Below are 13,177 nucleotides of genomic sequence, written 5' to 3'. Positions count from 1 at the left end.
GCTAATGAGCTGCAGCAGAGCGGAGGGTGTGGGCTCCTTTCCAGAAGGCACCTCTGTGCTCCATTCCCAAATGTGGGCCACAGATCTGCCCAGCAGGCACACCTACGAGGGAGGTAGGGGGAGGACCCAGGTCTGGTCTCGTGGCAGCCAACGGCCTGGCCAGAGAATCCTAGACCCAGCAGAACGCTGCCTCTGGGGAGGGCTCTGAGCCGCTACTTGTTCCTGGCTTCCCTGCTTTGGAGCAGCATTTGTAGTGCTGCCATGCACACTTGTATTCCGCCCTTGGGAGAGAGCAGGTAAAGCAACTGAGGCACAGAGAGATCAACTCCCTCGGTTGCTAGGGTCAGAAAGAAACCCAATTTCCTTTCTTCTTCAGCTCCTTCCCCAAAGATAACCCCCAGAGCATCTTCCACCGCAGTGGGCATCGGCAGATGGGCCATGCTGACAGTCTGATAATGAGTGGCGCATTTCCCATTCCTCATTTGCCCTTTCAGGTAAACAGTTTCCCAAGCACCTAGTCTGTGTCAGTGTCTGCTCTTGGGAAGGGCTCTGGCAGAGAGGGGACCATTTGCTTGAGATGCCACATGGGGGCGGCTGTGAGAGCACTGAGGGGAGTCAAGTGTCAGTCAGCAGTCAGGGAAGGCCCCCCACTCCCCCCCGCCCCCGGCTCCCAGCCTGCAGCCTCCTGGCTGCACCCTGAGTCTCTCCAGCCCCATGGCTCCACCTCCTTGGCCAAGCCCAGGTCCCCCACCTGCTACACCTGGGCCAGGTGCTCCCACCTGACACCCCGTGGCAGAGACCCGGCCCTGCTCCCTGCTCTCCTCTGTCTTCTGGAAGCTTGCCCTCACCCGGTGGGGCGGCCTTTCTCCCTGACTACTGCGCTCTCCCTCCTCTCTGTCCGCAGTATTCACTTCCTGCCCCTCGTTCTGTTTGGGGACTCTCAGGGCCCTCACCTGGACCCTCTCCCAGCCATCCCCATCACCTCTCAGATCACAACCTCGACACCTCATCTCCTACCTGTCTCTCCTCTCCTCAACTCCTCTATTTGAGGAGTAGATGGCCCCATGTCATCTCTAACTCAGCACATCCTTTTATGGACTCTTTGTTTAACTAACTCTCTATCCCTCCAGTGCCCCACCCAGCTGGCCACCCAAACCAGACGCTGGGCATCACCCTCAATTCTGCACTCTCCCCCAAGGCCTCATTCCGTCAGCTGTGAAGTCCAGGGTCCATCTCCTCCCCGGCCCCGACATCCATCCCTCTCTGACGTCTCCCAATGTGGCTCAGCTCAGCCCTGTGCCTCTGCCTGTCTGGATCATGGTGGACAGAAGCCCCTGGGTCCCTCTGCCCCAATCCTCTGTCCCTCCAGCAGCTGCCACAGTGAGCTTCTGAGACCTTGGATCTGTTCCTGCTCTCCGGCTGACAGACCTCCAATGACTCCCCACGGCCTAGTTCCACTTCCTTAGCTTGGCATGTGAGGGTCTATGGGCCTGGTCCGGCTGCCTTTCCACTTCTCACCTCCTACCACCCCAGCCCTCCCCTCAGGCCAAAGCCCCAGCTGAGTAGTATGTGCTACACGCCCCTCATGCTTTTCACATGTGTGCCCGCCCACATGTTCCCTTGCTGGGAACGCCGTTTTCCCCACTTCTTCTCTAGCTAACCCTCACACCTTACTCCTTTGAAACGCAGCTCAGCTTCTCCTGATAGGCCTTCCTTGAAGCAATGACGGCCCACTCCATGCTGGATCTGCTATCTTTCAACTGTATTTCCAGAACATTCCAGGCATATGCATAGCACTGCCGTCACGCTCTATGGATTATAGTCTGCCTTCCCGTCAAGACTGTGGACACACTGAGAAGAGGGCACTGCCTTATTCTCCTCTGGACCTGCAGAGCTTGGCAGAGGCCTGGTGGACATCACTGCTCAGCGGGCCTTAAAAAGGAAGGCCATGCAGACCAAGTCTGAAGGGCCTGCTGACTGCTGGCAGTCAAAGAGGGAGTCTAGATACAAGGCAGAGCAGAAGAGACCAGGGTCTTTCTTGGTATGTCACAGAAGCCTGGCTCCTTGCAGGCCGTCAAAAGTTCCAGATGCTTTTCCAGCTCAGGGCCTTTGCACTAATCGCTCCCTCTGCTTGCAGCTCCCTCCTCTTGCCATCCTCAAGGCCAGCTCTACCTCCCTCAGGACTAAGCTGAAACAGCCCCTGCAGGGAGGGCTCTCCCATTGCCCCTCTCGAGGCTCCCTGCTTCTCCTTCCAGCCCTCACCGTGTTGGCCAGTCTTTGTGCAATGCCTGGGAGGCCCAGGAGGGTAGGAGCTGTCCGCCTTGTCCACTGCCGCTGCATTCTAAGCCCCTGCTGCAGAGCAGGTGAACGGTAATGACTAATGATTGAGTGCGAATGAATGAATGAAGGGGGACACATGCATGCCTTGTCTTTCTTCTTTGGGTGTTTGTACCTGCTGCACCACTCCTGTGCCGACCTCAGACAATGGGAGCTCTGGGGTCCCTTCCCTGACTCTGATGAGTGATTTTGAAGGTGCCACTGGAGTTTCTCATTGGGGCAGGATTCCTTCTTTTACTGACAGTTCTTTGAGAGAGTCTGTTCAGAGCATGTTCTGTATTTGGTCCAGTGCCCCTTCAATTTGATGCTCCAAGTCAAGTAACAGACGCGAGTGGCTGTGAAGTGAGGGGGCAAAGCAGCTGCTGGGAGGCTGGGAGGCTGGGCTGCCTGGGCCCTGCTTCTGGTGCTGCTGCTCACTGGGCACCTTGGGCAAGTCCAGGGCTCAATTTCCCCTCTGCTTTTTGTAGAGTAGAGACGGGCCTCCTCAGTGTCCAGAGAAGTCTAAAGTTCTGGGCCATGGAGATGCCGGCTGTGGGTGTCTTCTTAAGATCTGTCAGCAGAGGGCGCTGCTGCACAGCACTTGGAACTCCCAGGAGGAAAGGACAGGCTTGGCTGCAGCAGGGGGAGAGGTTCCTGGCCCAGTTTCCCTGGCACTGGGCTGGCAGAGTCAGAGCCAGTATACACTTGGGCAACGGAAGATGCGCTGACACAGGAGGCTCAGGAGGAGTCTGAGGGTGCCAGAGCGGACCTCTGAGGGGCTTGATGTGGACCCATCTGAGGCTTCCTGGGAGCTGACTGTACTTGGAGGGAGAGCCCCCAGTAAGGAGAGGTGACACCTCCATTTCTTCACCTGCCTTGACTCATCCAGGCCTCAGATTTACCAGGTTCTTTTCCAGCTCAGGGCTCCAAGCTGGGCCAGTGCTATATGTTCCTCCTACACTAGCTCATCAAATTCTGTGAGGCAATTCCCCACTTTGTAGGTGAGAAGAATGAAGTTCAGATTAGTTAAGCAATTTCTCCAAAACCACACAAAACCTCCGTGAGTGGAGGATTAAGGCTTCACACCTTTTGTTTGACTCCAGGACCCAGCTCATAACTGAGGTGCTGCCTCCTGGTCAAGCCTCAGAAAGTGGAGGTGACTTTCCCCAAAGCCCTGCCCCCTCCCTGCCCTGGCCCCTATGCATAAATGCCCTAACTTCTCTGACTCAGTTTCTCCACCATCAGGGAGGTGGTGTTAACCTTTGCCAACTACGCTCACATTCTTAGGTTTGCTGGAGCAGATGTCTCAGGAATCAAGGGGAGCGCCCCGGGCTGCCCTCAGTCCTTGCCTCCCTGCCAGGGTCCTGTGGGCTGAGACGGCTCTGTGCACATCTGAGAACAAGGCAAGCCTGCCCTTTCCTTCTCAGCTGATGGGCATAAGTGGGCTTGTGCTGAGGACAAGCGGAGGCCGGGCAAGTCAGGGACCAGGAAATCTGGGATTGAGGGATTTCCTCAGGAGAAGAGGGGCGTGGGGTGGGCGATGGCGGGGGGACTCCACTGCAGCTCTTGAGGTCACATCCAGTGGCCCCTGCTGAGCACTGCTGTGCGCTGAACTGCCTGGGGTGCAGAGAGCTGGTGACTCGGTTGGTGAGAGAGGAGTCTGTGTTGGGAATGGCGGCCCCATCTCTGCCGCTGTGTGGCGAGTGTCCTCCACCAGCCGGCTCAAACTTCAGGGGCAGAACTCTGAGGAAGACCAGGAAACCTCATCTCATGCCTGAGCTGAAAAGAAAAGGAGCCAGACTCTGAAGTCTCAGGAAGGAGCTGGTCCTAAAAAGACGATCTGGATTTTGGCCTGCGGAGGCAGTAGAGAGGGCATCAATCGCATCACAGGTAGAGGGCAGAGCTGAGTGACCCCAAGCAGGAGAGAGCACGGGAGCCAAAGAGCTCGCCTGCTGTGGGAGGAGGCTGAAGGCTTGGAGTCTGAGCTCCAGGGCCCTGGCTGGCCAGGTGACTCTGTGGGCGGTGGCATCTGCTGTCTATCGGCGGTCCACAGTCCTCCTGCTGCCCCTGTGAGTGGACGGAGGACCCATCTGGGGGCTAGCTGCATCTCACCTGGACAGACCTCCCTGGCCCACCCTGAGGCAGGCCTGGGCTCCTTGCACACCAGCCTTGCTTTCTGTGGGAACCTGGCGGGCTTGCCTGGGGAGGCTGAGGCCTGTGCTGGTCCAGCCTCTCAGAAGGGCTGTGGTGTCCCTTCGCTCCCCTCACCCAGCACACGCACAGCACACACTCATCAGCCTCTGGGTGGGGGTGGGGCGTGGGCACGAGAACCAGCAACGTGTTCCGTCCGCAGAGATGGCACAGGTCTTCCCACTTGCTGTGTGTCTCTGGATGCACTCTTCCTTCCCGACCTCAGTTTCTCCATCTATTAAAAGAAAGGCCAGACTTAAGACCCCACACCTCAAAGAAAGAGACGGGGTGACAAAACTCTCAGCTTGGAACCCACACAAAACCACTGCTCTCTGCTCCAGGGTCAGTGTGAACATGGCAAAGAGGAACTTCCTGTTTTTAAGAGAGGGGTGATTTAAAGGACTCCAAGGACATCTCATTTTTTTTTTTTTTTGCGGTACGCGGGCCTCTCACTATTGTGGCCTCTCCCATTGCGGAGCACAAGCTCCGGACGCGCAGGCTCAGCGGCCATGGCTCACAGGCCTAGCCGCTCCACAGCATGTGGGATCTTCCCGGACCGGGGCACAAACCCGTGTCCCTGGCATCGGCAGGCGGAATCTCAACCACTGCGCCACCAGGGAAGCCTAGGACATCTCATTTTTGATGCAAGTACAAAGCAAAAACTTAAAAGAACTAAATCTCAAAACCATGTGGATTCAATTTTCTCCAAAGTAGAGATTTCCTAAGTGACAAATCTGTAGCCAGGGAGAAGGCTGAGGGGAACCAGCCTTAAATGAGGTACCAGTCCACTTGGGGAGGGGCGTGCAGAAGGGAAATTGCCCACTGCCTCATGCCTTACAGGTTCTGCTGCAGCCGGGTCTCCCAGCAAAGCAGCCGAGCTCCGGCTCTGCCCCTGCCTGTCACTTCTTCCAGCCCCCTCTCCACCTTCTCCTGAGGAGCTCCACCTTTTTCCTCTTGCACAGCCTCCGAAGGTGCCTCAGAATGACCAAGGAGGCTTCCATCCCCCTTCCTCCACTCCTCCCCTAAGTTTAGGCCCCATAAAACCAGAATGTGTCCCCTTTTCTGCCCTTATTGATGCCTCATCCATTCATCCAACGATGAATGCTTGAGTATCTCCCATGAACTAGGCATAAGGCTGGGTTATGTGTTATCTTAGCACATCCCTCCCAAGTACAGTGTTAATGGCACTTCCCTCTGATGCCGCACCCCAACTCCAGGGACTGCTTTGGTGAATGAGCCCTCTCTCCCCACGAATCCCCAGCATTTGGCACTATACCTTATATTAGAGCATATGGTAGCCCATCTTCCAGGATGGTCCCCAGTGCTTCTTACCATTCACGCCCTTGTGAGGTCTCTTTCTATACTGAATTAGAGCTCACCTGTGTGGCCAACAGAATATGGCAGAGGTAAAAATATGTGACTTCTGAGGCTCAGCTGTTAATAGGCATTACAGCTTCTGTCTTGGTCTCTGGGATCACTTGCTCTGGGGAAGCCAGTTACCATGTTGCGTGGCTGCTCAAGCAGCCTTGTGGAGGGGCCCACGAGGTGAGGAGCTGAGGCCTCCTGCCAGGAACCGGCACCAATTTGCCAGCCATGTGAGGGAGGAAGCAGATCCTCCAGGCCCAGTCAAGCCTTCAGATGACTGCAGCCCTGTCCAACACCTTAACTGCAGCTTCACGAGCGATCTCAAGCCACAATCACCCAGCCAAGCTGCTCCCAGATTCCTGAACCTTAATGCTGTGAGAAATTGTATTTATTGTTATGTTAAGCCCCCAAGTTTTGAGATAATTTATTACAAGGAAATAGACATCTAATACAAGCATAATAGTTAAGAGCATGGACTCCAGAGCTAGTGTTTAGATCCTAGCTCTAAAGCTTTCCATCTCTGTATTCTTTGGTTGGCCATTTAATCTCCCTGAGCCTGGACATCCTCCTCTGTAAAATGGGGCTGCTAACTGTACCTAACCAAAGTCAAAATCAGTGTGTTAAATCATGTACAGTGCTCAGCACTGTGGTTGGTGCACAGTGAACACTCAACGAGTTAACTCACCATTGTTGTTCCGGCCCCTGCGTCCTCGTGTGTGCTCATGTCTGCGTCGGCACAGAGCAGCTCCTGGCCAGCGCCAGCTGGATGGATAAGAAGCAAATTGCTCTTGCAGAGAAGCCCATCCGCTCACCCAGGATCTCTCTGCCCCAGATCCTTCCTGCAAACCACTCCCTCAAGAGAGCTCTCAGTCTTGAAAAGCTCCAGGGTCTCTTCAGCCCTGGCACTTGGCTGCAGGGCTCCCAGCCCTACCTGTGCTCTCTACAAGCCCCACACACGGACCGAGGGAGCCGTACCTGGAACCCAGCTCGGAGAACACAAAGAAAGAGTGGCACCCCGCCCTGGTTTCTAACTCACACCCCGACACCTCCCAACTGTTTGAGGGCAGAGAGGGCTCAAGGATGCCAGCCAGCACAGACCCAGCCCAGACTCGGCCCTGAGGAACACACAAGGGACCAGGCCAATTCCCCCACTTCAAGAGCAAAGCCAAGGAGTCTTCCAGCAAAGGCACCTAGATTTCGTCCATCATACTCCCAACCCCAAGTCCCCCAGCCCAAAGGGAAGTCGCAGGAAATATCAAAAAGTGGATTTTTTTAGAAGAAATTCTTCCACGTACCTGAAGTGTGACCGACTGATTTATTTCCCCTCCTCCTCAACTTCCTCATCCTCAGGAAGAGTGGGGAGGAGGTGCAGGCATTGCCCTGGTGCAGGAACAGGAATCAGCCATCAGGGGCGTATGGGTCATGGAATCAGCGCCGCGGGACAGACTGGCTGTGAAGGTGGGACATGACGTGTATGACTGGGCACTCAAGGACAGTGTCAAACAGAAGCTGACGTCCGTGTGCTCAGTCCCAGGAGTGGGTGGGGTGGGCGGACACACCCATGTGTCCTCATCCCATGTGCTTCAGCCTCAGGGCCCTCTGCTGTGGTGCGTGGGGGGAACCTGGAGTTGGGGCACCAGACAGCACATCCGCGAAGTCCAAGGGTAGATGCGTGCTGTGTCCTGCCTGCTGCTCCAAAGAGGAGGAAGCTGGGGAAGGAAAGGCAGAGAGGCAGTGAGGAAAGGAGAGCTGGGGGTGGGTCCAAGGCAGCCTGGCAGGCAGCAGCTGGCTCTGTCCTTGCCGTGTAAAGACTCACAGAGGAGGGTCATGTGGGGAAGTGCTCAAGCACTCAGCCCCCCCACCCCACCCCCGGTCAGACAGACCTGGGTGTGAATCCCAGCTCCTCTGTTGGTGAGCTGTGTGAGCTCGGGCATGTTACTTAACCTCTCTGAGCCTGTTTTTTCAACTGTAGAAGGGCAATGACACAAGTGTATGCCCCTAAGGATTACGGAGATGGTTTCTGTGAGGTGCCTAGTCCATAGTAAATGCTCAATACACAGAAGCCACAGGTATTACTTCAAAGCATCAAATTAGTGCACCAACGCCAACCCTTGTAGTCGAATGATTTATTTACAAACTCGTCTCTGGTCTCTGCGCCTCCCAGGTGTCCAGCCAGCCCTGCCCCTTCTGCTTAGTGGAGGCACTTTTGGGGCAGCTGCTCTCCACTGGGCAGGTTTCCCAGCTAGGATAGATGAGTGGAAGCAGCCGGTGTGGGAGGGTCACTTCCTGGGGGTGGGGCTGAAGGTAGGGTACAGGCTGAGCTCTCCCCTCTGTAGAGCCACTGGCTAGCAGGGTGCAGGGTCTTCTTTCCAGCCCAACAGGGGAGCCTGCCGGGGCTTGGGGTCCTCCTGCCGGGAGGGAAAATGAAGGCCTGAAGGCTGCAGTCCCAGGCCAGCTCCAGGTCCAGGGCGAACTGAGCTCTGGTAACCTCACCGCCAGCCATTTCACCGCCTGTGTGCTGATCATCAGGTGCCGGGGGCCGTTCTTCAGTGGTCCCTGCCGCCCCCAGCACCTGCTCCGGCGCAGTGAGGCTGCACCAGGCCCGGGCAGCTTCCCTGTGGACTCCTGGCCCCAAAGTGGACAGGCGGGAGGCCCAGGGCTCGTGCGCAGACACTCTTCAGGGCTTCTGTAGTAAGGCACGAATCCTGGAGCACACAGGGCCTGGCCCCCGAAGGCAACATCGCTGGAGACAGGCGCATCCAAGCCGCTGTCACGGGAGTGCCCCGCTGAGACCAGCAGGGTGGGGCAGCGAGTCGGTGAGTGAGAGAGCCCAGAGATGAGATCTGGGCCTGCCGGGCCAGCCTGGGTCAGCAGGAGACAAGATGGTCAGCCAGGCTCCCAGGATTGGCCTGTGCCTCCACTCCACAGTAGCGTAGGGGAAGAAGCCAGGGCCGTACCTTCTACAGAAGGGAAGCACTCGGCGATGTGATGTCACTCAGCCCTCCCAGGGCTCCCAGCTGGGATTAGAACCCACGCATCCCACCCCCTCCATCCTGTAGTCACAGGGCAAGTTGCCGGCTTTGTGGGGCTGGAGTGGCTCTAGGAACTCTGGAGGGCACGGGCTTTGGGTCAAACCCCAGGACTGCTCTTGCTAGCAGTGTCTTTGGCCAAGTCGCTTAACTTCTCCAAGGCTCGTTCCATAAAATGGGAATTAATAACAAGACCTACCTCATAGGACTATTACTAGGACAAATGAAATGACACACACGAATCATTTATCTGGGAGCCTAAGGACTAAACAAATAGTGGCTACTATTACTTTCTGTCTTTTATAAGGAAACTGAGGGTCAGGAAGCTTAAAACACATTCTCTGAGCAAGTGGCCGAGCTGGGATTGAGGCAGCCTGCCTCCAGGCTCTGTGCCCTTATCTGACAACACGCTGCTCCAGGAGCCCCAACCGACCTCGGGGGCCTGGTCAAGCCTCCTGGGGTGTGGGGCCCCGGGACAGAGGTCTGCCAGGGCCCGCAGTGCTGCACCCTGCACCCTCTGTGGCCTCCCCAACTCACAGAACACTTGCCGCAGACTGTCGTCCTGCAGCGGCAGCAAGCCCGCAGCTCCCTCCTGGTGGGTGGGTCACGGGAGCCTGAACACCACCTGCCAGGAAGGGCCAGGCTGGGAAAACGCTCCTCCTTGGAGCGGTAGTGAGGGAAGAAGCCACTGGGTGGTTCTGAGTCCTCCTCTCTGATACTCTGGTCTCCTCCTCGGTCCCTGCAAACCTCGGGCCGCGGGGCCGGCTCCTCCTCAGCCAGGAGCTGCCCGTAGGTGCGGAAGAAGGGCAGGTACTCCAAGGCCACCAGGGGCCCATCGGAGAGGTCAAGGTTGCTGCGGGGCTCACTGCCCCTTGAACCGGTGGCCTGCAGTTGCCGGGACGGGGGCTCTGGGTCGTCCTCCTGCAGGAGGCTCTGAGAGGGCAAGCCTCTGGGCTCAGCCTCGCAGCTCTTCTGGGACGTCTGGGAAGAGAAGGGAGTTCCATCTGTCACTGCACCCAACTCCCCCAGCCTCTCCAGCTCCCACCCCAGCTCCTGCCTACACTGGAGGCCAGAGGGGTTTTCCAAATGTGGCTGTCCTCATTACAACCCAGGGTGGCTCCCAGCCAGGGTCGGCTTACCCACAAGCCTCACCTGCAAGGTCCCCGCGGGACACACCAGCCTTCTTACCCTTCGTCAGTCACACCAAGCAGGTACCTCTTTAGAGCCTGTGCTCTAAAGACCCTCTTAGACTCTCAGCTCAGAGGAGCCTTCCCAGCCCCTGCCTCCCCCACGTGACTCCGGATCACTTCGCCCTTCACTTCTGCACTGAAGCATTTTTCTTAGTCATTGGTCTGCCTGCTCCGTGTGTGCGGTGGTCTTTGTCTGGTGTTCCTGGCTCATTGTAGGCACTCAGCCTATGCTTTTCCAACAAATGATCAGTCTAGTCTGCTGACTCTCAGTGCATCTCCTATGCCCTTCACTCTGCCCAGTCCAGCCACATAGACCTTCTCTAGGTGCTTCTTACTTGCCAAGCATCCTCTTGCCACAGGGCCTTTGCACTTGCTAATGCTCCTGCTTGGAATCTCTCCCCTCTCCTTCTTCCTAGTTGACAACTTCTCCAGCTCTTGGCTTAAGGTCTCTTCCTGTACCCCCCTGGTCTGGTTGCATCACTCTACCATTGACTCCCACCATCCGGATTCCTCTCATTCAAGGCACCAATTCCTCTGCTGTGAAACATTCGTCTGCATGATTACTTGATTAATGCCTTTCATCCTACAATTTATAAAGTCCACCAAGGCAAGGCCCATCTGTCTTCCATATCCCTGGAGCCTAGAAGAGCCCTGGCACACAGTAGATACCAAATATTGGAAGAAATGAAAGGAAGGTTGGAGGGAAGGAAAGAGGAAGAAAGAAAGAGTACTGAACTGGGCTTGGCCAGGAGCAAAGTCTTTGCCAGACTCAATGTCGACAGGAAGGAGAAGCCATTTCTTGTGGGGAGGGTGGGGTGGAGAACGAGGAATTACTTCCCAGGCCCTGAGGGAACATAGGGACCCAGAGCACCTGTCAGTGAAAAGCCAGCCCATGCTCCACCTTTGCCTGTCAGGGCCACGAGTACATGGTGGGGTCCATAGGGTATATGTGTGGCCTCTGGGCCCCTGTTGGAGGACCCTCCCAATAGGAGGGTCCTACTGTGGTCTGGCCGAGGCCTTCTAGATCCTTGATGGGGACTCTGGGCCTGAGTGCCCCTCCCTCACCAAAGGCCATGTGGTGGCACACACTCCTGTGTGCAGCTTGAGCCCACGGTCCCCATCGTAAGTCTTAACCCTTGCTAAATGCCTGCTGTCCTGCTGACTGCAACTTCCTGGAGAGTGGGTACCAGGCCCTCTTCTGAGTTCCACGTGTCTCGCTCACGCCACCTTTGCTGAGTTTCTACCACTCCCCAGACACCCCATGGGCACTGCGCTGGGCAGTCCTCTCTCTCCAGGAACCCTAAAGAGGCCTGTGAGGAGAGACTTGCCTTTCCAGCTTTGTTGTGCCAAAGAGACAGGACATACTAGTAGCAGTGCCGGGGTTTGAGCCTGAGTCTGCCCTGCTCTGAAGCCTGTGGTCTTCTCACTGTGACTTACACGGCATCGTGGGTTGAACCGTGTCCCCCACAAGAAATGAGGTCCTAACCCCTGGTACCTGTGAATGAGACCTTATTTGGAAATAGGCTCTTTGCAGATGGAACCCAGTTAAGATGAGGTCATCCTGGATTAGAGTGGACCCTTAATCCAATGACTGGTGTCCTTATAAGATGAGGGAAATTTGGACACAGACACAGGGAGAATGTCACATGACAATGGAGGCAGAGACTGAAGAGATGCTGCCACAAGCCAAGAAATGCCAAGGATCGCCAGCAACCATCAGAAGCCAGGAGAGAGGCAAGGAGCAGATTCTCCCTCTGAGCACCGAAGAAGGAACCCCGCCCACACCTTGATTTTCGCTCCTAGACCTCAGAACTGTGAGAGAGTAAATTTGCGTTGTGTGAAGCCACCCAGTTTGTGGTGACTTGCTTCGGCAGCCCTAGGACACTAGTTCACGCAGGTTGGCTGGATGGCTGGTTGCGTGGATGAAGGGATCTGGCATAAGGATGGAGACTGGCAGCACTCTCCCAGCCCCACCTGGTGAGCAGCTTGTGGGGAGAGGCCCATCGCCATGACGGCAGCCCCCTCTGTGGGCTGGGCTCACCTAGGCCTTACCTTTCCTGCCATGTGGTAGTGCTGGCCCAGCGTGGACCTCCCTGCCGGGGGCCAGCAGCTCTCCTGAACCGCAGACCGCAGCCTTTCCCGCCTGGGTCCTGGCTCCACTTCACCATCCAGGCCTGGATTGAAGGAGGCCAGGTGTGCCTCCAGGTCCCCAGAGGGGCTCGGCAAAATGGCACGTGCACAGTGCTGCTTGCGCTGTCCCTGGGACACCGCCTCCAGAGGCCGTTCCACAGTCAGCAGTAGCCCCAAGTCATGACAAGATCAAGTCTCATCTTCAGAGTCGGGCTGAAAAGACAGAGCCTCCTCAGCAGGTCCCTTCCTCCTGACCTCCCCTTCCCCCTAGCAAATCCCCCTCTGCCTGTCAGAGAAGATTCCATCGTGAAGTCACAAGGCCTGGTGCCAGGCAAGAAAGCCAGATGGCTCTGTTACCATGGAGACTCCTGCCCAAGCGCCCAACACCTGGGCTCATCACCTGCCTCTTAATTCAGCTTAATCCAGCTTTCCCCCAGAGACTCAGGGGGACAAAGGGAAGGCGGACATCTTCTGTAATCAGATCAGTTCTCCACGACGGGGCCAGTGAGCTTGCTCAGGGACTTGTGCCCCGAGACTTGTGGAGTCCCCCAGGGCCTCTGGCAGGAGGTGAGGAGGAGTCCCAAGGGCTACCTCCCAGGGCGTCTGGACGTCTCCTTACCTGGGAGCCCCAGTCCCCCCGGGGATGCAGCCAAGACCTGGATCTCTGCTCTCCATCCCAGCAGCCCCTCCTGTGTTGTCCTTCCCTGGTCACCAGTGAGCACGACGTGAGAGGGCTGTGGAAGGACTGATTACGCCAAATGCCTGCTTTCTCCCATGGAGCCAGCAGCCCCGGCTTCTCTCCCAGGTCACCTCCCAAGTGTCCCACCCACTGGGTGATTCCCACATGCAGTCCTCACCACAGACTTTCAAGTCAGAAAGTGCATCACTGTTAGGCCATTTTACAGATTGGAGAGTTGAGCCTCAGCACTAGGACAGCCTGGAGAAGAGGACTTCAGA

Source organism: Neophocaena asiaeorientalis, unplaced genomic scaffold (genome assembly GCF_003031525.2).
Source record: "Neophocaena asiaeorientalis asiaeorientalis breed wild unplaced genomic scaffold, Neophocaena_asiaeorientalis_V1.1 scaffold204, whole genome shotgun sequence".
Taxonomy (NCBI): Eukaryota; Metazoa; Chordata; class Mammalia; order Artiodactyla; family Phocoenidae; genus Neophocaena; species Neophocaena asiaeorientalis.
The sequence above is the reverse complement of the archived record's forward strand: the minus strand, read 5'-3'. Positions refer to the sequence as shown.